General features: G+C 37.2%; 1 pseudogene; it reads right to left on the reverse strand.

The window, feature by feature from the left end:
* Positions 1-18,775: 18,775 nt before the first annotated feature.
* LOC115295913 lies at positions 18,776-19,688 on the reverse strand (annotated as a pseudogene).
* Between the last annotated feature and the right edge of the window lie 8,015 nt (positions 19,689-27,703).

Raw genomic sequence — 27,703 nt, forward strand, 5'->3', positions numbered from 1 at the left:
ATAATATTTTTCATTACAAAAGTATATTTTATTGTGGATGACTTATAAATACAGAGAATTAATCATGAAATCATAAACATCACCCATGAAATTACCACCTAGCAGTGTCTACATTGCATGTCCTTCATTGAATCCGCTTCATATTTGCTTGTCTGTGTCTCTAATACACTGTAAGAAAGGTAAACACAGGGAATCCACCTGCTTTTATCCTCCTGTGTGTTCCAAATACCTGGCAAGGTGAGGAGGTATTTAATAAATGTTTTGAATGTATATGATGAAAGAATGGTTTCCTTATTGTCTTTCTCAAACTTCTCTTATTTGTGACTTACACTGCATCTATTCCACATCTTAAAAACAGGCTTTCTCTGACTTTATATCCTTCACTTCTTTTCAGAGCCTGGCTGCCATTTGCCACCTGGTTCCCCAACCACCTAGTGAGGCTTCTTCCATGGCTCAGTGTATACTTGTGGAGTGATAGAATTTTAGATATGGATGGACCCAAAGAATCTTCCAAGAGAGAAATCTACAGCATCAAGAAGGAGGTAGGTCACAGTTCTAGTGATGATTCTTAGCGTAGAACTAATTTGCTTTATAACTCCTATAGCTCCTACACTAGAATATAACATTTAGAACTTGACTGTACAGTCAGTCTTGAGCTATTCCTATCCACATGTAGACAATTCAGCTTGAGAAGGACTTTAATTCAAATCCCTGCTTCGACTTATGAGGCATGTCTTTGCTCATTCAAGAGCTGATTGAAATTTTGTAGGCTTCCTTCTGCTGACACTACCCAGGAGAGCCCCCCGGGGTCATCTTCACAGCTGTGACATCGGCACCCACTGACTTTCATTTTCCTCCCTGAATATTCTGGCCTGCTTTCTTTGTATTCATTTCAGTCTTAACATTAAAAAAAATCTGAAATGTTGTATTATATAAACAAAGAATAACATCTATGTATGTTTTTGTGAGCGTAATCTTAACAGTAGCCAGGTAAGCTGAAGGAGCCCAGTCAGCACCCATGTTATAAAGCAACTCATAAAGGGAACTAGCTTATTACTTAGGGTCCTAATAACTCTTTATTAGTGCCTGAAATTACTGTGTCCATTTTAATGGAATTGTTATAGGTTTGGCATAAATCAATGCAATTTTGGTGTTCAGCTCCACAAAAAACTTTCCTCTTAAAACTGATAGTAAGTTTTCACATTCAAGCTGTTTAGTATGGGAAGACAGGAGATTCTGTCATCTCTTCATGCCTTGTTTTCTGTCATTTGTCTGTGAAGCCAGCAGTCAGTTTAGTGATCTTCATCACAGGATTCCCAAGCAGCTAGGATGACTGGTTACATGAAAATACACAATGTGGACCATCTGGATTCTAAACAAATCAGGCAGGAATTCTGGGAGAGTTTTAGAAACATTTCTGCATTGCAGAATGTTTCAATCACATAACACCCTGTCTGTAACGCGTTCTTGCCTCCTTTTGTACAATCATGCTTATATGAATTTTTGAGCAATTTGTGCGTTATGTTTTTATTTTTCAATATGGTACATTTTCACGTAATGTGTAGATCTTTACTGCATTCGGGTGTCAGGAAACAATCAAGTAAGTGGTGTATATTGTGGAACACACATCAAACACAGCCAGCGTGCCCCTTCATCCCCCACCCTCCCCCAAATGAGTTCACCGAGGAACCTGCTCCCTCCTTGCTGGTGTGACCCAGCGGTGGAACCCACGTCCCCAGAGCACTGCTCAGCCTGGGGTTTGCAGCAGAGGTGGCTCCAAAGGCAAGAGAGGAAAGGGGGCAAGGCCCTTGGTGTACTGTAATGGCAGGAAAGATTGCACTCTGTACTGCAGACTCCTTCCTAAAGCCTTCAGGGCAGTCAGATGCAGGGGGGGCCTGCCAGCCCATTTCTCACTTGCAACCACAGCTCAGGTCTACAGAATTCTAACTTCACTTCCAAGACCCACTACAGGCCCCTCCATTTATTGTTATGATTCACTTTTTGTTTCAAACCTGCAATAATCATTTTCCCACTGTTGCCGCTCCTAAATAACTAACCTATTTTTTGTGGAACATTGCACCAGATTTTTGGGTCAAACTTTCCCAGCCAATCTACCTACCACTCAGCCTCTATGCAAGGTGTCCTATAATTCAGGGTGCTTAAAATTCCTCAAAAATACCACTGGCTGTGTGAGCTCACATTTTGGGCACTCCCTTTCTAGTATTGGTGTGTTTGATTTCATGTCAAAATGTTACAGTATTATGCAATGTAAAATATTGCATATCATTTAACCTTTCCCCCCACTAATATGTAGCATGGATCACACTAAGACAACAGGTAGGGAGTTATAACCTTGTTAATTAACATTTTTTCATCACTTCTGTAAGTCATGATTATGTGAAACCTGCTGAGAGTTAGAAATAAAGTACAGAGCACATACCTTTTCTAAATGGAGATGAGATAAATACTACTAAATCAGTCAGTCAATAAATACTCTCCTCCTTCCTCTCTGGGGATTTGTGAGTAATATTTAAAAAAACTGTAACTATTAGAGATGAGGGCACACCCATGAAAAAAATTGCTGAATCAATTTAATTCAGTGCTCTATCAATTCAGCTAATTAACAAAATAATAATACTAACGATACAAAGTGCAGACATATAATGGCTGCTGCCCTTTGCTGCCAGGGAGCAAGTTCTAAGTGAAGTGTGACCAAAGATGAAAGTACGCAAGTAGAAGATGGAGGGCCATGGTGCCATATTGGAAGGAAGGCACTAGAGTTTTCAGCTCCCCTTTATCTCCCTGAAAGGGAAGTTAGCTGAAGGTGTCCCACTGCCTGCTCCATCTTTGGGGTGGGATCCCAAAGAACTTCCTACTGCAAGGACACCGGTCTGAATCAAACTGACTCTGACCTTGGAGGCCTAGGTGTCAGTTTCTCAGAATCATTAGACAATAGAAGGGCACACATTGCCCAAGGCAGAAGGGAACAACCCTTGTAACACCCAATCAGGAAAGGCCAGCTAACACCCTTAACATTTCTAAGGGCAGGCCTAGAGATAGAAGCTATGCCCTAGTGAGGGTCCTGGGTCCACTCTGTAATTGGTCAATACTCTAAATGTTGTGATTGGGTCCTGCCAAAAGTAACGAATATTCTAGGCAATGTGAATGGTTAAACCTGTTGTCAATAATATTGTATAATAATGATTGGACCCCTGTACCTGTGTCACAATTTCCTGTAACTCCCCCTTCCCAAACTCATAAAAGCCCTACCCGCCTTTGTTCAGGGCTCTCAGCATGGATCCGCTGCGCCCAGTAAAGTCTGTGAGCCCGAATTTAGGCCCCGACGAGCCTAAACCCGTAATAAAGCCCTTTGCGTCTGCATGCGTGACTCAGTCTCCCTGGCGGTTTCTGGTTTGGGGGGATGATATTACAAATCTGGGCATAACACTACCAGGATTAACTCCATCTAGCAGTTTCTTTGCAGTTCAGTGTCTCACTCTCACCTCTCCAGCTGGCCATAGGGCTCTACCCAGCCCTTCTTGGTCCTCAGTCACGAGGGGTGCTGAAACAGGAACGTCTACCCAAGCTTCCTGGAGATAAAAGTTGTCAATATCCCAGCTTCTCTTTTCTTGTTTCCAAACAAGTGTCTGGGCCTTTAAATTTTTGAAGTCCTCTCCACCCCAGCTTTACCATGAAAATATAGGAAATGGGGAAGTTATACTATTTTTATATAAATCTTACCTGGAATCTGATAAAATGCTTTGGATTACTTCTAGTGGAAATGTGAATATGATTTCTAAATAAGTGCTATTTAAATTTAGTTACATGAGCATTGAGAAGTGGCATAATGATGTAGTAGTTCAGTGCATGGAGTCTGGAGATAGGCTTTTGGGTCTAAGCCCAGGTATAGCCATTTTTTCATCATATGGCTTACCTCAATTTTTTCAAATGTAAAATGGCATCAGTAATAGTAGTAATAATAATAGTAATTATACCCAGCTCATGGAGGATCAACTGAGTTAATATATGTAAAGTATTTAGAAGCATACCTGACATGTAATAGCAATTCCATAAATGTTAGCCCTTTTATGATCCTGGAACCTTGTGTATGATGAGGACAGAGGACTGGGGAGAGTAAGGGGAAGGAACTTGGAATCCTGCATCCGTAGGCTGACCCCATCACTTATGAACTGTACAGGTATGGGCAAGTTACAAAACCATTTCAAGTCCAATTTTGTACATTTATAAAGTGGGAATAATAGAAGTATATGTTTCATAGGATTGTGGTGAGAAATAAATGAAATACTGTATATAAAGCCCTAATACATAATGAGGTATCAGTAATTATTATTTCTTTTATTTCTCTGGCTCTATATCTTATAAGCTGCATTTTTGGGCATAGTTCATTCATGGAGTGGGGATGGGGAGGTAAAGTAATGCTTATTTTTAGAATTATTGTATACATTAAGTTAAAAAATTACAAGCACTTAAAACAAGGGCTGGGCAGGTAGTAAATGATAAAAAATGTTAGCTTATTGGGGCACCTGGGTGGCTCAGTTGGTTGAGCAACCAACTTCGGCTTGGGTCATGATCTCACAGCTCATGAGTTCAAGTGCCTCACTGGCCTCTGTGCTGACAGCTAAGAGCCTAGAGCCTTTTTCTGATTCTGTATCTCCCTCTCTCTCTGCCTCTCCCCAACTCACAATCTCTCCCTCTCTCTCAAAATAAATAAAAATTTAAAAAATGCTAATTTACTGTATTCTATCCAGAGGTGCTTAGATCTGGATCCTGGATTAGAGAACAAGTCAGAGGAAAATAGAGAAGAGGTAACCAGTGATGAAGAAAGGATTACACAGACTTCTTTCAACTTCTCTGGGAAGCTCTCTCTTCCTCAGGGTCTACTATCTCCTTCTAGTCCACCTCCAAGACTTTGCCATGTGTCTTAGTCCATTTGAGCTGATGTAACAAAAATACCATAGGCTGGGTGGTTTAAACAACAGACATTTATTTCCCATAGTTCTGGAGGCTGGGAAGTCCAGATTTGGTGTCTGGTGGGAGCCACTTCCTAGTTCACAAATGGCTGTCTTCTCATTGTAACTTCACATGGTGGAAGGGAGCAAAGGAGCTTTCTGGGGCCTCTTTTATAAAAAGCATTAATCCCATTCACAAGGGCTCTACCGTCAAGGTCTAATCATCTCCTGAAGGTTTCATCTCCAAATACCATCACATTGCAGATTTGGCTTCAACAAGCATGAATTTTTAGACTATAGTACAAAACTATTTTATTCTTGGGGCTCCTGGGTGGCCCAGCCAGTTAATTATCCTACTCTTCATTTTGGCTCAGGTCTTGATCTCACAGTTTGTGAGTTTGAACCCCATGTCTGGCTCTGTGCCGACAGTGTGGAGCCTACTTGGGATTCTCTCTCTCTCTCTGCCCTTCCCCTCCCCTGCTCGCTCTCTCTCTCTCTCTCTCTCTCTCTCTCTCTCTCTCTCTCTTTCTTTCTCTCAAAATAAATAAACATTAAAAAATTCTATTTTATTCTATGACATGGGGGAGAGATTAATTGGAGGTAGGTCCGGTGTTTTTTCTAGCCCTTAACCAAGTACTATAAGACATGCAGGGCACACTTACCCAAAGAGACTGAACCATCTCTAATTGTAAGTGACATGGAGTGATCCTTGAACCTTTGATGGTCTCCTGGGACCCCTATGCTTCTGCCATCAAGCTGATTGATCATTGAAATTCACCTTCTAATCTTTATCACTTCAGCTTCAGACTCTGACACTTGTTAAATCACATAACCCCGAGAACAATGAATACTTTCAAGCTGTCTTCAGTCAACATTCATTCATTTCTTCACTAGTATTGACTGAAATCTGTTCTGAGTAAGGTCAGGTACTGGAGTCCAGGGTCATGGAGAAGAACGGAGCAGCCCTGGTCTTCCCATTTTACGGACTTCAAATGCATAATTCTGGTCATTTAGTGGAATTTATTGTGCAGCTTTTGTAGTGGTGTGGGCACAGAGAACCGAATGGCACTGGATTTTTCCAAAGTGGAGAAGAAGGTATGACCAACTAGATGTAGGGGTGAGAGCATGGTACCAAAAAGACCTTTCTGGACATTGCTCTATGGCTAGCTGTTTTTTCATAACTGGATGCTTAAATTCCAGGCAGGCATGAGAGACACTTTTTCCTTCTGCCATTTTCCTAAAGTTTCCTTATTGTACCAACATAAGTCACACACTTTTGAGATGTAAAGCCTGGAGTCTTACTCTGTGGCCTGAGGAAAAGGAATACCCTTTTACTTGGGGAAGGGTACTTCTTGCTGAATATTTAAAGAAATATTTCTTTCCATAGGATTTTTAAAATACTATCTAAATTGTTTATTTGGCATCAAGGGAAGGCATTTGGAATCAGGAATATATTTCTATTACAAATTTTTAAATGTTTAAAAAATACTTAAATGTCAAATCTCCTTAGTTGACAAATTCTTAGTTCAACTTTCTCCTTATTTTCACTAAAATTGAAGGTTTTTTAAAGACAGAAAGCAGAGTACTTCCTAACATACAGTACTAGATTTTTGCATTATTAGCCAGTGTTTTAGGGTTCAAACAGAATATATTTTGGCTAGGTGTTTGTGAATATAAAATCTTTCAAGAAGTTTGTTTCTGGGGAAAAAATGTTTTTTTTTTTTTTTTAAAGGATGAGGAAGGAGGGGAAATGAGTACTAATTTCCTAGGAAAACCTGACAAGCAAACTGCCTGTAGGACATGAATCCTTGTTTCCTAAGCACAGGAGGCCACTGAGTGTTTTGGATCTAATGATTACACAATCTGTTATAACGTAAGCAGATTTTAATTTTTAAGCTCAAAACAGATTTTCCTAGTGGGTCAGGTGGAAAAGCCCTTTCCAAATAAAAATTAAAAATCTGATTGTAGTTTACTGTGAAATACTTTAGCTGAATAGAACTATAAAAAAGATCGATTCAGGTGTTTTCCCTTTTTTCTGTCACCAAAAGAATCTCTTTCTGTGTGTGTAGCTTAGTTACCTGATTTATCCAGGGGAAGATGTCAGTTATGCGGGTAGCTGTTATTTGCATTAAGGTGGTAAAAAGTAAAACACTTTTTTAATGTTAAAATTGTGGTTTTACTTTCATGGAAAATAGGTCTGTACACAATGAGTTTGGTTGACTAGAGTCAAATTCCCGGAAGGGCCTGGCAAAGAGGGCTGGGGCCTTCAATACATTCATAAATTTACTTCTCAGATTCATTTACAACATATCAAAGATTTATAGGAACTGTGCACATTATTTGGAACCAGCACTATTGCTAATTTCCAAAGCGAGGAGTAAAAAGGCTTTGACCTAATAAGTCCTGAAACATTTGTGTGGCTACTATTTTGAATTCCAGAGATACTTTTGCAAAAGGTAGAGGGCTTCCCGAAAGACTCCCCATCCCCACCCCATCCAGTAGCTTCTATTTACTGACAGTATTTTGAAGTAACATTAAATAATTTATAATTTTCAGCCACATTTAATTAATTTTCCACCTCATTACTGTTTACAAGTGCTGTCTCATATTGAATAATGACTTTGTGTTCTTTGCTGGATACACCACTATAGTGAGAATCAAAGCTGCAAATTTGCAAATGTAAAGAAATGTTTAAAGAACCAAGAAGGGGGAGGGGAGCTTCCCTTATTCTATAGCCTTTAATTGTATAGTTAAGATTGTCCCGGGGCGCCTGGGTAGCTCCCTCGGTTAAGTGGCTGACGGCTTAGGTCACGATCTCATGGTTCGTGGGTTTGAGTCCCACATCGGATTCGATGCAGCCTGTGAGCCTGCTCGGATTCTGTGTCTCCCTCTCTCTCTGACCCTACCCCACTCATGCTCTGTTTCTCTCTGTCTCAATAATAAATTGGAAAAAAAATTTAAAAAAAAGAAATGTCCATAAAAATTTGAACAGAGTTTAACTTAACCTGGCACCTGTGGACCATAGGTCAATTCTTGGCTGTAGAGTCTTTAAATCTACTGATATTGCAAGCAGAATTCCAAGTGTGTGTGCGTATACACTTTTTATTAGATTTTTCTTTTTTCAGATTCCCAACAGTGTTCAAGTTTCAAAAAACCAATTAAGAATTATGCTAAATTTTAAATAAAAAATCAATGAAGATACAGATAATTTTTGAAAGTTGCCATAGAATTAATTCTCTCCCAAATGATAATCTAAGGATGTCAGGGAGCATCTCTTCAAATGAATATATTTACCAAGTGCCTATTACAAGGAAAGAATGTTTTTACTCTGCACTCTCTTGGTGTAAAGTACTTGTTCTAGTACTTAAGGCATAGTATTTCCTATTGAATAATGACAGCCATTTGTAAAATTGATGTCATGAAAAAATAAAACAAACTTGTTATTTCATAGGGAATCGAACATTTTGATTATCAAAGCATTATCTTATATAATTTAATAAACATGGAAAAGCAAATTCCCAGCAATTTAATACAATCTTTCTCTGTCACTCTTGTTTAGCATTTCAGTTTCCCAATTGTGATTCATATGTGGCGGGATTTATAATGCTGTTGTTATCATAGATGAACAAAGTGAAGTTGTTGCATGAATTGCCTACAGCTAATAGAAGCCAGACTTGTAGGTCTTTTGACTTCTAAAATTTGTGTGTTATTGCACTGCAAATGTTGCCTTTCCATATGTCACATGACAGGTATTATTGTCACCCTAGTAATTCAGGTGATGTTGGTTATTTCTATGACTCGTGTAATCACTGCAATTCAAAATAAAACCTCTCATGAATTAAGCTTTCTAATAACTTGGATTCTAAGGTGATATAGGCTGTCACAGTATTCTTTTCTAATAATAAAAGTGGTTGTAAAGCAACAAAGGTTCATTGTACATCATGTGGCAGGGTCATTTTAAGTTACATCAATAAAATCACTAACTTTATCACCTCATCCCCAACTTACCTACTCTAACACTTTCCTATGTTTTGTTTGTATGTCATGTATAATAAGAAAGGATATTAATTTCTGTAAAACATAGCATTAAATAAATGTTTATGGAATAGAGATGTGGGAAAATTGCTCAGGTAATTTACATATGCTTGTTTCGTGTTATAAAATTATCGGGTTAGTTCAAAATCATTGATTGAGTACCTAAATTGCCAGACTCAGTGATGGATTCTGTGGATATAATGGTAAATATGATGAACTCTGTCCCACATCTCAAGGAACTTATATCTGATGGAGATTTGGATTGTGTCAACCCACATTTTTTTATATGCAATACTTGTGTGGTACATATGTGTGAAGTAGTGGAAGCCAGTATATCTGGAGATTGGTATAAATCTCTTTCCACCAACTGACTTCATGTTATGGATAGAAGCTACAGAAAGTCCATGTTTGGTCTTTCTAGTTGTTAGTGCTCTGCAAAGTTAGAAACTTCCTCTTTTGAGGATAGTAAGTTCTCTGCTATGAAAAGTGTTCCAAAAAGATTTGGATGAGCTCTTAGGAAGGATTGTAAAGGCACATTTGAACAGTGATTAGTCATTCTAGGGGCAAAGTTTTCTTCCAATTCCGAGGTCCTGTGGCTTAACAAATCCCTTAACTCAATGCTGCCTTAAATTTCTTTACCTTTCGAAATAAACTAAAATATTTTATCTATTTACATTATAGGATGGCTCTCTAAGTAGTTTGACAGATACATAGTGGTCTAAAATTACTGAAGATGAATAATTTATCTTACAAGTTTTTTGCTTACTTAGTTTCATTTTTTACAAAAAAAGAAAATCAATTAGTTTATATATCTCTACAAACTAAAAAAAGCCCAGATTAGCTATAACTTGATAGAATTTCTTGTTACTACTGAAAAAAATCATTAATACAAAGTCATTAAATTTATTTTTGTTATTAGTTTATTTAAGGTAATCTGGAGGAAAAATAAAAGTAAATATTCATGTAGTCTTTAAATAGCCTTATTATGGCTTATTATAATTTATATACAACAAAGCCCCCTTTATGACAGTTAAATAATTGTTAGCCAATTTATAGAATTGTGCATTTAATTTAATTTAATTTTAATTTTTTTCTAAAGTTTATTTATTTTGAGAGAGAGAGTACGAGCAGAGGAGGGGCAGAGAGAGAGAGAGAGAGAGAGAGAGAGAGAGAGAGAGAGAGAGAATCTCAAGCAGGCTCTGTGCTATCAGGGTAGAGCCCAATGTGGGGCTCCATTTTGCAAACCATGAGATCATGACCAGAACCAAAAGCAAGAATCAGACAACCGACACTTAACTAAGCCACCCAGGCACCCCCAAATAGAATTTTAGAACTTTCCACTAACCAAATATCCCTCAAATCTATTTGCAGTCACTCCTTATTCCAAATCCCAGGCCCAGAGATTTGCTTACTGTTTCCATTGATTTATTCTTACTGGATGTTACAGATGAATGGAATTATATGATCTAGTCTTAAGAGTATGGCTAGAGGATCGCCTATGTTATACGCATTCTTATTTCACTCCTTTTAATTGTTGAATAATATTCCATGGTATGGGTGTGCATATTTTGCTGGTATATTCATCATTTGGTCGACATTTGCATTGTTTCCAGTTTTTTACTATTATGAGTATCAAGTGCTATAAACATTCATTTGCAAATCTTTTTTGGACATTAGTTGTAGGTAGGTACATACCTAACAATATAATTACTAGAATGTATGATGAGCTTATGTTTAATATTTTAAGAAACTGCCCTGTATTCCAAAGTGGCTATACATTTTACATTCCTATCAGCAATGCATGAGGATCCTGGTATGTCCACATTCCTACTGTCACTTGGCATTGTCAATCTTTTTGACTGTTGCAATTCTAGTTATTATGTAGTTATATCTCATTGTGGTTTTAATTTCCATTTCCCTGATGACTTGAACATGAGATTGAACACCTTTTCAGTACTTATTAGCCATGTTTATATTTTTTGAAAAAATATTTATTCAAATCTTTTGCCCATTTTTAAACTGGGCTATTAATGTTTTTATTATTGAGCTAAATGACATGTTTATATATTTGGATACAAATTCTTTATCTGATACATAACTTGATAATATCTTTTCCCAGACTATGGCTTGTCCTTTAATTTTCTTAACAGGGCCTTTTGATGAGCACAAGTTTTTAATTTTGATGTAATCTGATTACTTACTTTTAGTCTGGGGAATTCTGCTTTTGTTGTCTTTAATCAATCTTTCCCTAAACTTGAATATCAACGATTTCTTGTGTTTTCTTTTAGACATCTTATAGTTTTTGGATTTACATGGAAGTCTGTGATCTATTTTGAGTTTATTTGTGCCTATAATATTACAGTAGATTTAAGTGGGATTTTTTTCTTTTCTTTTTTCTTTTTGTTTGTTTTGATTTTACTTTACATGTAGAAATCCAATTATTCCAGCACTATTTGGTGGGAAGAAAAAAAAACCCAAAAAAACAAAATGTGCTTTCTCCATTCAATAGTTTTGCATCTTTTGTTAAAAAATCTGTTGTCCATAAATATTTGAATTAATTTCTGGACGATCTGTCATGTTTCCCTGATTGATTTGTCTCTATTTATTCTAGCCCCACATGGCTTGATTACTGTAGCTGTATAGGAAGTTTTGAAATCAGATAATCCTCTTCGGTTGTTCTTTGTCATATTTGCTTTGGGAATTCTATGATATGTCCTTTGCATTTCCATACAAATTTTAGTATCAACTTGTCAGTTTCTAACAAGTTTTATGGAATTTTTGATCAGGATTGTGTTGAATTTATAGTTAATTTAGGGACAACTGGCTTCTTATTACTGAGTTTTCTGATTAATGAATAAGGTATATTCTACATTTATTTAGGTCTTTACTTTCTCATTATTTTGTAGCTTTCAGTGTACCAGTATTTTATATCTTTTGTCAAATTTATCCCTAAAGATTTCATATTTTTATTTATTTTTCAAAATTTTTTGTAATGTTTTATTTATTTTCAAGAGAGAGAGAGAGAGAGAGAGAGCGAGAGAGTGAACGCAAGCAGGGGAGGGTCAGAGAGAGAGGGAGACACAGAATCTGAAGCAGGCTCCAGGCTCTGAGCTAGCTGTCAGCACAGAGCCCGAAGAGGGGCTCAAACCCACGAACCATGAGATCATGACATGAGTCGAAGCTGGATGCTCAACCGACTGAGCCACTTAGGCTCCCCAAGATTTCATATTTTTAGATCCTATTGTAAGTGATATCATTTTTAAGTGTTAATTTCTGATAGTATTGTGCTGGAATATATAAGTAATATTTTTTTATATATTCTATTAAATCTTGTAACTTAGGTAAACATGTTTTTGAGATTTTATCAGATTTTCTACATGTCTGAATAAAGAAATGTTAATTGTTTTTTTCCAGTGTGGATGCCTTACATTTCTTTGTATTTCTGTATTACACTGGCTAAAACCTTCAGTAAGATACTGAATGAAAATGGTTAGATCAGAAGTCCTTGTCTTGTTTTTATTTGAAGGAGGAAAGCATTTACCTTTCACCATTAATTTTTTAGTCATAGGCTATTCCTTGATGTTCTTTATTAGGGTAAGATAGTTCCCTTTTATCCCTACTTTACTGAGAGCTTTTATCAGGAATGATTGTGAAATTTTGTCAGATACTGTTTTTGCATCTATTAAGACAATCATTTAGGTTTTTCTTTTCTTTCTTTTTAAAGTTTATTAATTTACTTTTGAGAGAGAGAGAGAGAGAGAGAGAGAGAGATGAGCAGGAGGGGGGCAGAGAGAGAGAGAGAGAGAGAGAGAGAGAGAGAGAGAGAGAGGGGGATAGAGAATCCCAAGCAGAGTTCTGTGCTGTTAACCCAGAGCCCGATATAGGGCTCAATCTCTTGAACTGTGAGATCATGACCTGAGATGAAATCAAGAACAGGACTCTTAACTGACTTAGCCATCCAGGCATTCCTTTTTTTCTTTACTTTTGTAATTTTTTTAGTTGATATGGTGAATTATATTGATTGATTTTGAGATATTGAAACAACTTTGTACTTTTAGGATAGACTGTCATAATATACTAAGCTTTTTAGATATTGTCAGATTCAGTTTGCTAAAATTTTGATAGAAATTTTTATTTATGTTTATGAAGGATGTTGGTCTACAGTTATTTTTTCTTTTTTTTTTTAAATTTTTTAATTTATTTTTGATACAGAGAGAGACTGAGCATAAGAGGGGGAGGGGCAGAGAGAGAAGGAGACACAGAACAGGAAGCAGGCTCCAGGCTCTGAGCTAGCTGTCAGCACAGAGCCTGACGTGGGGCTCGAACCCACAACCGTGAGATCTGACCTGAGCCGAAGTCGGAGGCTTAACCGACTGAGCCACCCAGGCGCCCCTACAGTTTTTTTTTTCTTATAATTGTTTGGTTTTGGTAGTGGGATGTAATATGATTTGGAAAGTACTCTCTCCTCTTCAATTTTCCTGAAACAGTTTATGTAGAATTGGTATTATTATTTTTTAATAATTGGTAATATTCACTATTGGTAATATTCACTAATAATTGGGCTTGAAGTTTTCACTGTAGGAAAGATTAAAACTACATGTTCAACTACTTTAAAAGATATGTGATTATTTGTGTTATTTTTCACTTCTTGGTTGAGCATTGATAGTTCGTATCATTCAAATAACTTGTCAATTTCATCTAAGTTGTAGATTTTATTGGTATAAAGTTGTTTATGTTATTTATTAATCCTCACACATCATTATTTTAATATCTAAGAGTCTAACCTCACTAATACTTTATTGATCTTGATATTGATAATCATGTCTACTGTCTTTTTTTTTTCCATCATCAGTCTGGCTAAAGGTTTATTAATTTTACTAATTTTGATTTTCTCAAAGACCTACCTTTTGGTTTCCCTGATATTCTCTATTGGTTTTTTTGTCTTCTATTTCATTGTTTTTCACTCTAAATTTATTATTGCCTTTATTCTGCCTATGTTGGACTTAACTTGATCTTCTCTTTGTAGCTTCTTAAGATGGAAGCCAATAACAAATTTTTTCATGTTTGTAGCTCTGAAAATGGTTTCATTTTGTCTTCCTGTTGGATTCTGAGCATAGGATCCTAGGTTATGAGGGACTTTTTATTGTATTTCAGTTTTTTAAAGATGTTGCTCTATTTTAATTGTTTCTGATAAGAAGTTGATATCTTCACATTTGTTACTCTGTAGGTAATGTGTCTATTCTCTAGATGCTTATAAGATTTTCCTTTTGTCATGGGCTTTGAGCACTGTGGTTATGATGTGCGCCTTCGTGTAGTTTTTTCTATACTTCTTGTACTTAGAGTTGATTGAGCTTCTTTGATATGTGGATTTATACTTTGCAACAGATTTGGAAACCTTTTAGACATTTTTTTCAAATACTTTTTCTTTTCCTTCTGCTTTTCTTAAGGGATTTTGATTGAAATTGTCTCACACTCACTGATACTTTTAACATTTAAAAAAACCCTCCTTATTATGTGTTCATTTTGGTTAATTTTTATTGCTTTATCTTCATAGTCACTAATTTTTTGTCCTTAATGTTTAATCCACCCTTAAGTGAATTATTCATCTCACACATTATAGTTTGCTTCTCCAGAAATTTCATTTGAGTCTCTTTACAGAAATACTGTCCATGTTTCTTCTTAACTTTTAAATATATAGAATGCAGTTTTAATGACTTTTAATATTCTTGTCTAACAGTTTTGACATTGATACCAGTTCTGGATCAGATTCGGTTGATTGATTTTTTTTCTCTTCATGGTTTCTATTTTCTTGCTTCTTTCCATGATTAGTACTGGTTCTCAAGCATTGGCATTTATCTTGTTGGCTAGATACTTTGTATTATAAATATTATTTAGATTTATTCTGTGACACAGTTGCATTACTTGTGAGCCATTTGATCCTCTCAGGCCTTACTTTTCAGATTTGTTATGTGGAACAAGAGCATGTTTATTCTGAGGCTAGTTATTAACCACTACTGATATAAGACCTATTTCAGTACTCTACACAGTGCTCTGTCAGTTATGAGAATTTCCAGTCTGGCTGTTACGAGAAAACACAATTTTTGATCTGATATGAACCACAGGTCCTGTTCCCTTTAATCCTTTTGGGATAGTTTCTCTCTAGGCTAGAGTAATTTCTCCACATTCATGCACTGCACAGCACTCAACTGAATATTTTAGGGGATCATTTGCAAATACCTGGAAATCTCTTTTTGTATATCTCTCTACTTTTTAATCCTCTCTCCTGAGAACAAACTACCTTGGTCTTCCCCACACAGAAAGTTGCCTGTCTCTGGCTGTCCCCTCCCTGCTGCATCACCTGGAATATTTTTCAAGGCAGTAAACTGGGGCAGTCATAAGGTTCATCTCATTTATTTCCTATCTCTCATAGTCACTGTATTTTGTAGCCTGTGGTCTAGTCTTTTGAAAAACATTTTGTTTATTTTGCTCTTTTTTTGATGAGAGGGTAAAATTTGTTTTTAAAATCCCAACTTCGCAAAGCATAAGTCCCTCTCAATCTTCTTGTGTAGTAAGAGTTTTTTATTTTCCAAGAGACAGAACAAGGGCTTATTTGGGCACAGAATTTGATCCTTACACATTTGCTTGCTAAGGACCCAATTTTCTAAGTTAATCTCTTGAGGAGTTTTCTTGATCAGTTTTCTAAATAGTGGTAAAACATCTTTTTTTTTTTAACCCCCATTGATCCTTTTAAGAACACAACAATTTAATTGATAACATTCATTTTATTGCACAGTTTTCAATTAGTCCTGGCAGCTTTCTTTTCTCTGCTTTTCTCCTATGCAATTCTACTGCAGTGTCGGCAAAGAAGACCTATTCCTTCTGGCAAAGATGTCTCTGTGCAAGGGTTTTGTGGGATGACTAGCCTAAAATGGTTTTTTCCAGCTGCAATTGAAAGTGTTGGGCTGAAGAGAGAGCCTAATTCATTTGCTTTCTGATCCTATGATAGCATAGCCCTCCCTAAGCAATGTAAGAGTCAAGGTCAGCTGCAGCTAATCATCGCAGGATTTGAACTTCAAAAAAATGAAAATAGAAGGTTTTCACAGAGAGCCCTTATATCCTTTTGCTTCCTTTCCAAGACTTATAAGAGCATTTTTTTTCAATCTCAGGGCAGAATGAAATCATTATTCAGTCTTATCCTAAAGGGTAAGAATCTAGCTAATATCCATTTAAAAATATTTCCTTTTCTTAACATGTACATTCCTCAATGGATTTTCTGAGGATTACTGAGCTCCTGTATTTGTTTCTGTTTTTCATTTTCCCTTTTAGTAAAATAGACTAGGCTCTTTGGAGGAAAGTAATTCAATAAAATTCTTGTCTAAAGTGTGAGGTTTAGAAGACATCTGTTTAAGAAGGCTAGACTAGGGGGAAAGGAGGAAATGACTTAAACATTAAGGACCCTACATACAAGCATGCCCACTCATTTTGTGGATAAAGACTTACTGGCAAATCTATTAGGCCTGCAGAGAAAGCTTTGGGCTCTGGGCCAGTTTGCCTGGATTCAAATCCTGATTCCTATTCTTACTGGCTGAACAATCCTGGCCAAGTTACATAATTTCTCTGTATCTCTATTTCTCCATCTGTAAGTTGGGGGAGGTAGGGTTAGCCCTTCTTTTATAGGTTTGATATGAAAATAATTCAAGTTAATATTTATGAAGCTCTTAGAATAATTTCTGTTGCCCAGAAAGTACTATATAAATATTATATATAATATGCATTTTAAAATATATTTACTGGGAAATATAATTATTTGCTGACCCAAGAATCACCCCCTGTTCGGAACTGTCGTTTTATGCAAATATTATAAAAGTTGAGCTCTATTGGGAAATGTAATTCAAATTTCTATAAAAGTACTTGCATAGAAAAGTTTCTTGTCTCCTACTATAATATATTAACAAAGCATTTTTTCATCAAAAATGTATTGAGGGCTTCCTGGATATTAAGCACAATGCAAGGTGCTAGGAATTTAAAGATGAATAAAGCCTACATTTCACTTAAGGAACATTACAATTAGTAAATAGATCTTTTTAAAATGATCTATTTTTTAGTAGCAAGACTATTTCTAAGGAGCGCCAGATAAACGTTTCTAATCCAGGTGTGCATGTGAATATGGGGCAGGAGTTGGGAAAGTAGGTCAAAGAAAACCTGCTGGAGTAGGTAAGTGTAAGTCAATCAAGCCATTAGGAGAGAAAGGATGTTCCTGGCAGAGGGTGAGAAATAGCATTGTGGTTCAGGGAACAAAGTAAGTCATAAGTTCAGCACTGCTGGAGCTTAGTAAGAAAGCAGCAGCTCTGCAATTTGGGGAATATTACCCTTCTTCGCTAGCAGTTTTTACTGGCGATCTCTTTAGATAGGACAGTGTTATCTTTAAAGAGCTAAGAAGCAAGACTGGGACAGTGGTTGCCACCATGGAGGCTGGGTCCTTCAGGTTGGCCAGGTCCTGTTGGGTCATTCTATGTTCTGGAACTGGATTCAAGCTCTGAAGTTCAGGACACAATTTTATTACTTCTCTGAAGTGAAGTGGGTCTCAGGATTGATACAAAATAACTAGATTCATAAGAAGCTGATTTTCAAGCAGATAACGTATTATCAATACACACAGGACTCTGAATCTTACACAACGGCAAACCTACCACGTGGTCACAGTGTTTCCAGTCCCCATTGTGTTGGGCAAATCCATTTAGGAAATCAGAGATCAGAACGCTGACTGGTCAGCATCATAACTGAACAAAGATCATAGACATTCTTGGGAGACATTTCTGACAGTCTAGATTAGTGGAGAACCCACTCTTTTTTTAATCTGCAAACATCTCTGCCTCAATGACATACATTGTCCATGAAGATAAGAAAAGTATCTTTTTCGAGAGACAACTGAACGAAATTTGATAATTTACTGCTTCATAGCTTCCTCGTTTTAGAATTGTGCAATTGACTTATTTTAACATGCCCTTATCTCTATTATATTACAGTATCTTTGACTTAACAATGGCTTTCTCCAACATCAGATTCAAATTATGTATATTATGTTGTATTAAAGAAACACTGTGTTCTTTTTATTTTTTAACATTTATTTATTTTTGAGAGGGAAGGGGGAGGTGGGGCAGAGAGAGGGAGACAAAGTATCTGAAGCAGGCTCCTTGCCATGAGCGCAGAGCCCCACACCCTGCAGGGCACGAACCGTGAGATCATGACCTGAGCCAAAACCAAGAGTCCACCACTTAATCGACTGAGCCACCTAGGTGCTTCTAAACACTATGGTTTTCTTGATTGGATGTGGGAAGAGCGGTTTCCTTTGTTTCTTGACAAAAAAAGGAAAAAATCATAAAACCTCTCCCAGTGTAAATTACTACTGTAGTGTTGATATCATTAATCATCTGTTGATTTTTTTTTTGTTGTTAGATTTCAAGGGATAATTTTGTCTTTACCTCATTTCAAGTCAGAGGCTTTTTTTTTGTTTTGTTTTGTTTTGGTAGCTAACTGCCTACTAATTATAGCTTTTACATGTACTTCTAGGGCCAAGCAATGAAGGAACTGCTTAACCATGCATCACTGGGTAAGTAGAGAGTATTAATGATAAGAACCAAAATACTATGAGAAAGTTATTATACCTCTTTTGCAAACTTCTGAAGCAGAAGAGAAAACCTTAATGTATTATATTTTTATTTCTTTTTTTAATGTGCCAGGGTATTTTAATTGCTCCTATATGAAGGTCATTATTTCTGGACAACAGCATGGCATTTTGTTATCTGCTCTTTCCATCACCAAAGGCATCTACAGGTTTTAGTAAATTCCCCTTATCCTCATGACTGTGTATTATACTCATTGCAGGGCTGGTAGCAGGTTATCATCAGCCCACCTTACGTGTACACTGCAACTTGCATGATGAGATAAGGACAAAGGTGGAGGGGGCCCTTCAGCTCCTTCCATGTGGTGGGAGCCTTGAAGTAGACATGCAAGCCATTGGCAGTGTCGAAATCCAGATATGTGTTTGATCTTCCAGGACTGACACAGCAAATCACAAGTCACTTCAGGAGTATAACTGTTATCAAAAACTGAATAGTCACTAGAAAATATTTTCTGTAGCTTGTTCATTTTGTCTTCATAGCATGAGCTGTAAAAATCACTGCCATACCTGGCAAAGCTGAATATCCCCATACCATCTGTCAAATTGTGCCCAAAGACACAATTCCAGGAATCTCTTGGGTAAAGATCAATTATTGTTATTCCCACAATACAGAAGGCATCTCCAGGTTTTTTATTTTTTAAGAACTTCGGGATGTGCCCTGCATGCATTTGTAGGTTTTGTGTGTTATCGTTGACTCTAAAGGAGCTTCTCCTTGCAGAGACAGGAATTGGTTCTAGGAGTTTTACTGTTAAACCATGGAAGGATGCTTCACAGTAGCCCTTGAGCCATTTAATATATTCTTCACTGATAATTCTGGTGTTTCCTAGAGATCCAATGCACTGTATCTAAATACTGCATTCTCTGGAAAGTGTGCCTTTCTGAAAGGAGAACTGAGAAATTGTTTGAAGTCTTGGGGAACCTCAAAAGAGAGATGATCCAATCTGATTGCAAACACAAGGTAATAGGTCCAAAGACATCATTGTCTGGCTTGAAGGCTTCATTCAGCAAATGATGTTTGCCAGGATCTAACTTTTCATACTGTGACACAAGCGTTGGGTTTTTTGAGATCGAGAGCTGTTTTTAGTGTCTATTCATAGTGCCTTACTTTTTACATAATGACAGGTCTCTTCCATTCACATCGTGTTCCTATGTAGAGCTGTCATCCTGCCTTCTGAATGTGTCAAATAGCTGTCCCACCACGAGACTTTAAGGAGGAAGGCTCCCATTGAAGTTTTCGCCTTACAAAGATGGGCATGCCTGAGCCGGTTGGGAAGTGCTATGCCTGACACCTTCACCCTGAGCAGGCCTCAGCTCTGCCCCCGCCTCCAGGCTGGGGCCACCCCTGGGTGCCTTATTATTTTAATTTCTTAATTCTTTCTTTTTTGATGTGTCACTTAGGACAAATTAATGCTTTGATCTCATCAACATTTTCAAGGCACTCTCTTTCCATATGAGCTCATTGAATATTTTCCATGTCATTTGAATTTCATAGTACTTTAATTAATAAGTCAGTAATGTTTCCTTGAGTCTTGCAGTATAACATTTACTATATGGGACAAATAATTATCTATAAAAAACATAGTTGGAGAAGTAAGATACAATGCATGAAAAAATATCAAATATGTTTTATTAAAAATCAACATATAATATTTGTTTTACTGGAGAATAAAATCATTCCTGAATTTTGAAAAAGAATTATAACAAAGATTGAGAGGAGTTTAGATTTAATGATTTGGGTGGGGCCCAAAGTGACTCTTAACAAATAGGTAGGTTAATCAAGTGGTGCTGCATGAGACATTTTAGAAAAGGAAAAGTATGAGAAAAAGCAGATGGGAATGAGAAGTGTGTGTGTGTGTGTGTGTGTGTGTGTGTGTGTGTGTGTGTGTGTGTTGTTGGAGAGTAGGCTATAATAAGAAGTAGTCCTATTGGTAGGGGGAGTGTTCCTGTTAGGAAATGCAGGTAAATATATTTGAGTGGGTAAAAATAGCTACCGTTTATAAAGTCTTTACAATGCTGGGGGTCCTGCATAAGTTATCTCATTTCATTCTTAATCAAAAACCCGTGAAGTAGGTACTACTCTTTTCATCTCCATTCTACAGATGAAGAAGCTGAAGCTTAGTGCCTAAGGTCACACAGCCAGTGAATAATGGAGTCGGGATTGGTACCTAGAGAGATTGTCTACTGAGTCCAGGCTATGTCTGTAAAAGAATCAGGACACGTATTTCAGGGTCTTAATTAGAAGAAACATGAATTCTGACTTGCATTAAGGTGACAGAGCTCATTATAGTTCTCTGATTGATTTGGGATGAGCTCATGAAATCAGTGGGGAGAAGGGGATGCATGTGAGGACAAGTCAACAATAAAAAAATCACCATTGTGATTTTTACTGACACATGTTTTGGATTTGTAAAAAGATGAACAGCAGAGATTGCCCTCACCCCAACACCACCCATTTCCCCCTTGAGCTCTTTCTGGTTTAGCTGAAGGAATGAGGCTGGGCTCCATTTGTGGGCACTTTTAAGAGGTTTGGCTAATTTGGCCAACTGGGAGGGAATTATTTTCTAAACTAGGAAAGCAAGTGAATAATACCTTCGATATCTGGAGTGGATGTAATTTGTTGCTTAAACATGCATCATACTCACCTTAGGGCTCATTTGAGCTGGCTATAATTCAAGGTATGCCATCTTTTTATGAACATATGCCATAACCTCAAACATGGTTCCTGTCTGAGAGGAAGTATGACAGTATGCTCTGACATCTGACTTTCTGTTTTCTTCTTCCACTTATACCCATGGCTCTTAATGAAATCTCACTACCCTGATGGTGTTTTGGGATGATTCATGCTTTTAATTTTTCTCAAAGATTCAAATGTGCTTTAACATTGGTAGTTCCGTAAATCAATAAAATAAATAGATAAATTAGTCCAAGCAGCAATATCATTTTTCTTTTGTGTGCAGCAGACAGAAATAGTTTACTAACTTCCTAGTCAACCCAATTCAGAAAAATATATTCTTGTTAAAAAAGGAAAATAACATATACACTCCTTCTATTTAGGTGCTACAGTCTCTGAAATTTTCTGTAACAAAAACAACAAAATAAGCATGCTTTTGGTGTATATATACAGGGCCAAATCTTAAAACTCAGTGAGCAGTATTATTGCTGAGAGTAATTAACTTATTCAGATTTTGACCATATGGAATATAGTTATAATAAATGCTGTAATGTTCACTTTCTACGAGTTCTTTCATCTATGACATTTTGGAGGCTGTTTCTACAGATTGATTTTTTCCTTCAGTATGGGTCATATTTTTCCACTTCTTTGAATATCTTTAATTTTGATTGGTTGCCAGACATAAATTTTATGTTGTTGAGCGCTGATATTTTTGTTTTCTTTTCAGTATTCTTGAGCTTTACTTTGTGTGGCAGTTAAGTTACTTGGAAAGAGTTTGATCTTTTAAGATGTTCCTTTTAAGCTTAGTTAAGTGAGATCAGAGAAGCCTTTAAACATAGAGCTGAATATTCCCCACTACTGAGGAAATACTTTTCTAAATACCCTATGTAATGTGTTTTGCATTATGAAGTTTTTTTTTTTTTTATATATTCTGGGTGGTAGGAATATGACCTATTTTCAGCTCTGTGTTGTCTCTGATGCTTGTTCTCCCTGATCTTTTCTGGTGGCTTTCTGCTTCAGGTGGTCTCCTCACACATGCTAAAAAGTCAAGGGAAACCCTTAGCCAATTTCCACATCTCTCTATCTCTCTTATTCTCTCCCTCCCTCTTTTCCTCTTCCTCCCCCTCTCCCTCTCTACAGTGCTTCTCTCTTGGTGCAACTTTTTCCTATTCAGTATTTTGCCCTGGAAATTCTACCCACTCTGTCTTTGCAATTTATTACCTTTGTCATGGCTAGTGAGGATTTGACAACCAGGAATCCAACTGAATGCAATAGGTGATTTGCAAGTAAAGAAGAGATTTGGCAGTGAATTGAAGAGTGCTCCAGATCCAGGAAGAATGTAATCTTTGGAAGGTATAGGTGTAAGTCATATGGGTAGACACATGAGAATTAGAACTTTAGTCTCTGAGGAAAATGGAGGAGAGAGGGACAGGCAAGGCCATTTTCTTCAAGGAATTGGGAGAATCAGAAGAGGGCACCTAGCTGAAAAACAAGGAGTTAATATCCAAAAAATATACAGAACTCACAGAATTAAAAAAAATCTGATTAAAAAATGGCCACAGGGTCTGAATAGACTTTTCCAAAGAAGACTTACAACTGGCCAGTGTATAAATGGAAAGGTGCTCAAAATCAGGGGAATATGAACCAAAACCACAATGGGTGAATCAAAACCCCACACCTGTTAAAATGGCTGTTATCAAAATGGTAAGAAATAAGTGATGCTAAAGATATGGAAACATGGGAACCCTCCTGCACTGTTGGTAGAAATGTAAATTGGTGCAACCACTATGGAAAACAGTATGGAGCTCTCCAAAAAATTAAAAGTATCTACCATATGATGTAGTAATTTCATTTCTGGGTACTTAGCTGAAGGAAACAAAAACCCTAACTGAAAAAGATGTATACACTCCCATGTTCATTGCAGCATTATTTATAATGCCAAGATATGGCAACTAACTAAGTGTCCATCAGTGGATGAATGGCCAAAGAAGAAATGGTGTGTGTGTGTGTGTGTGTGTGTGTAATAATGATATATATATATCATACATAAATATATAATATATATTACATATAATACCAAAGAAGAAATGGTGTATATATATATGGTATATTATATATTATACCATATATTATATGATATATTATATATAATGGAATATTATTCAGCCTTAAAATAAATAATAAAATCTTGCAATCTGCAAAAATGTGGATGGACCTTGAGGGGCATTGTGCTAAGGGAAACAAGTCAACTTGAGAAAGACAAAAATTGTATGATTTAATTTATATGTGGAAACAAACAAACAAAAAACCTTGAATTCATAGATATAGAGAACAGCTTGATGGTTGCCAGAGATGGGGGGTGGGCTGTAAAATGGATGAAGGGGATCAAAAGGTACAAAATTTCAGTTATGACATACATAAGTCCTGAAGATATACTGTGTAGCCCAGTGATTATAGTTAAGAGTACTGTAGTATATTGGGGGCACCTGGGTGGCTGAGTTGGTTAAGTATCCGACCTCAGCTCAGGTCATGGTCTCATGGTTCATGGGTTCAAGACCCACACTGGGCTCTGCACTGACAGGATTCTCTCTTTCTCTTTCTCTGCCCTTCCCCTTCTCAAAATAAAAAAATAAACTTAAAAAAAAGAATACTATAGTATATATTTGAAAGTTGCTGAGAGTAAATTCTAAAAGTTCTCATCACAAGAAAAAAATTGTAATGGCGTATGTATGGTGATGTATGTGTGGAGGTGGACTTTAAACATTGTGGTGATCATTTAGCAAAATATACATACACCAAATAATATTGTTGGACATCTAAAACCAATATGACATCTGAAACTTGTATGTTAATTATATCTCAATTAAAAAAAAAGAGTAAAAATTCCTAGTAATATTAGGAAGCTACTTGGGTAAAGAGATACTTAATGCAAAGCTGAGGATTTTCCCCAGAATCTTGCTTAAGGCTGTGGAGCTGACCTACTCAGCTTTGAGTAGGCTCAAACATGTAAATGACTTTAGGCACCAATATGAGACACTTTAGAGGCAGTGAGCCAAGCAGATTGTTACAATATTGGAGGGTGTGCTGAATGTGTCATTCCAGACCCTTTAAATCAATTCAGTGCACCTCCATAAATATACACTGAGAGGGTATTAAAAAGATGTCAGAGATGTGTCACTCTGGGCTAATCCCCCTAACCTGCTCACAACAGTCTTCTGTATTAGCTCTTCTTGTGTTTCCAGACTCTAAGTCTTTCAACTACATACTCCCAATTTTATTTGACACTTGTCATCTAGCCCTTGATTACTGTTCCTGTTTGGACTAGCTTTTCCAAGTATGTTGGGCCCCCTTCTGGGTCATGGCTTTGAAAATTCATCTCTGATCCTTTGCACATGGTAGACCTTATATACCATGCCATGAAGGGTCCAATGGGAATGACTGGTGTGTGTCCTTCAGCCGCTTGATCAGCAGTTTTTGACTGAGTTATATCCTAGAAATGACTTGTTTGAGTAAATCCCTATGTGGATCTGTTCTCTTTCACTCAGTTCAATTCTCTTACATTAAAAAATCTCTCCTGAGCCAGGACACAGGCCTAGCTACAAAGATGAATGAGTAAGACTCAGTCTCCACAGTTGGAAAGGTTGGAGCTTTATGGTAAGGGATACACAGATAGCAGGTAATTATAATTTAGAGTGTGATGCTTGCAATGATGAAACCCAAGGTGTCTTTTCTAAGAAGAGGATGGCATTTCACAAAGGAAGGAGACATTTATCCCAGCCTGAGTGTGAAGGGAAGGGTAGACAGAATAGGATAGGGGTGAGTGATCTGGTCATTTCTTTTTCTGAACAGAATGGGTGCAGAAAAATTCTCATCAGATAAAGTTTTACCATATGATCACAAGAAGTACAATTAAGTATAAAATACTTTTAAGTGGGCAATTTTCATCACATTTTCATCTTGGGGTGTGGTTAGAGCCTAGTTTCAGGAATTATCAACCATTTATGGCTCTGGATATAATTTCTAGCTCTGAAGTTTAGTGGCTGTATTCACCTCTCTGAACATTGGTGTCCCTGTGTGTGATTATAGATAATAGTTACTCTACAAGTATGTCAGTTATCAATTCAGTGTTTCTCAGTTCCGTATGCATCCTTTAATATATACTCTGTGATAAAGAAATTCTTTTCCTTTTTTAAGCATTAAATTGGGGCCAATGTTAAATTTCCTGATAGAGGAGCACCTGAGTGGCTCACTTGGATAAGATTCTGACTTCAGCTCGGGTCATAGTCTCACAGTTTGTGGGTTCAAGCCCTGCGTTGGACTCTGTGCTGACAGCTCAGTCTGGATCTTGCTTCAGATTCTGTGTTTCCCATTCTCCCTCTTTCTCTACCCTTCTCCTGCTCATACTCTGTCTCTCTCTCAAAAATAAATAAACATTAACAAATTAAAAAATTTTTCCTGATAGAGGGTACTAGAAGGACACTGAGGAGGAAGAGGTTTCTTAGGATTTCTGGCGTGGGCTGGGGAGATCAGCAGTTGGGTGTGAGGACATCTGACGCAGCCTGCCCCAGTCACAGGCCCAGAATGCCATTTCTCTGATTTTGCAGCTCTGCATATGACATCCTTTCTGCAGCCCTCTCAATACAACCCAGAGCTCTGTCAGCCTGTATGCAGCCACCAGGAGCAGGGCAATACATAAAGGTAGTGTTTCTTCTTCAGATGTCCTGCATCCCTCACACCCTGATGGCCTCTGCCCTGGCCGGCACCAGACTCCCACTGCACACCCTGGCCAGTTGCTGAGAGTCTGCTTTCTACCCACACTCCGGAAGATGGTCTCCAGACCGACTCAAGCCTGGCCAAACTAGCAAACTGCTCTGCTGTCCTGTGACTAACCCACATCTTCTCCAACAAGGTCTGATTCTCCTTCAAGTTTGTCCTTCCTTGGGTATTCACCCTCAGCCTTGGCATAATATACAGAGTTTCTTCTGATCTTACAGTTATTCTTTTATCCTAGCTTAATTATCCTTTATATTAACTTCCCCTGTTTAAACCACTGTGCTATTTCTATCTCCTGATTGGACTGAGACTGCTACAATAGCAAGTTTATCATAAGGATTACATAAAACAATATTTGGCATATAAATGATAGCAATTATAGCTAATCTTTTTTCTTCTTCCCTCTCTCTTTATAACACAAGCCCAAAAGCTTGTTTATAAGGACGTGTGTGTGTGTGTGTGTGTGTGTGTGTGTGTGTGTGTATTTGAGATCTGATGTGTGAGACTCTATTTACAAAATGCTGGCTGTGTTTCTCCTTATTCAGTTTTCTACTGTCAGTTATTAACAGAAATGTAGAATTTAGATTTGGAAGTCAGCTTTAAGATCATCTAGTCCAACTGCACATAAAGAAATTGAGTAACAGGAAGGCTAAGTTTCTTGTTCAAGGTCACACAGTTAATTCTGGGTGGAACCTGTATTATAAGAAGTCATCTATCCTGAGGACATGTCCAGTGGTTTTCTCTATAGCTGCAATTCACTCTCCATACAAGTTTAAAATACACAGTAATCTAGATGGCTATATTAGTTTCCTGGGGCTGCCATAACAAATCACCACAAGCTGGGTAGTTTCAAACAACAGGAATTTATTCTCTTACAGTTCTGCAGACCATAGCTCAAACTCTGGCAGGGTTTTGCTTTCTCTGGGGGTCTAGCAGAGCATTGTTCTTTGCCTCTTTCAGATTCTGGTGGCTGTCTGCACTCTTAGACTTGTGGCTGCATCACTGCTTCTGTCTTCAGATTGTCTTATATGTGTTGGTTTCTTCTCTTTGCATCTCCTATAAGGACATTTGTTATTGGATTTAAGACCCACCTGCATAATCTAAAATTATCTTCTCAAGATCCTTAATTACATTTGCAAAGACCCTTTTTCCAAATAAGTTAATATCACAGCTTCTAGGATTTGGGACATAGACATATCTTTTTTTGTGGCCACCATTCAGCCAACTGCAATATATTTTTTAAAATAAATTTAGATTCCTGAGGTGCCATGATATATTACTCCATTAGCTCAGTTAATAAACCCAGAAATGTCTCCCCAATAGTTATTTATTCCATAGACATATTATTTACCAATGTGATTTGCTTAGGCTTTGTATTAACAGTCATGCTGTGTGATCTTCAGTTGGGAAACATTTAGTCTTTTCACTATTATTTATTACAGCCCAGTGTTGCATGTCATAGCAGGCTGATCCTAATGCAAACTCATGTAAAAGGGGGAGTAAGCAATTATGCAAAGTCATATACTCGAAATTAATATTTTCCCCATATAGTCAGGCAGGTGCTTCCTTCCA

Source organism: Suricata suricatta, chromosome 7, assembly GCF_006229205.1.
Source record: "Suricata suricatta isolate VVHF042 chromosome 7, meerkat_22Aug2017_6uvM2_HiC, whole genome shotgun sequence".
Taxonomy (NCBI): Eukaryota; Metazoa; Chordata; class Mammalia; order Carnivora; family Herpestidae; genus Suricata; species Suricata suricatta.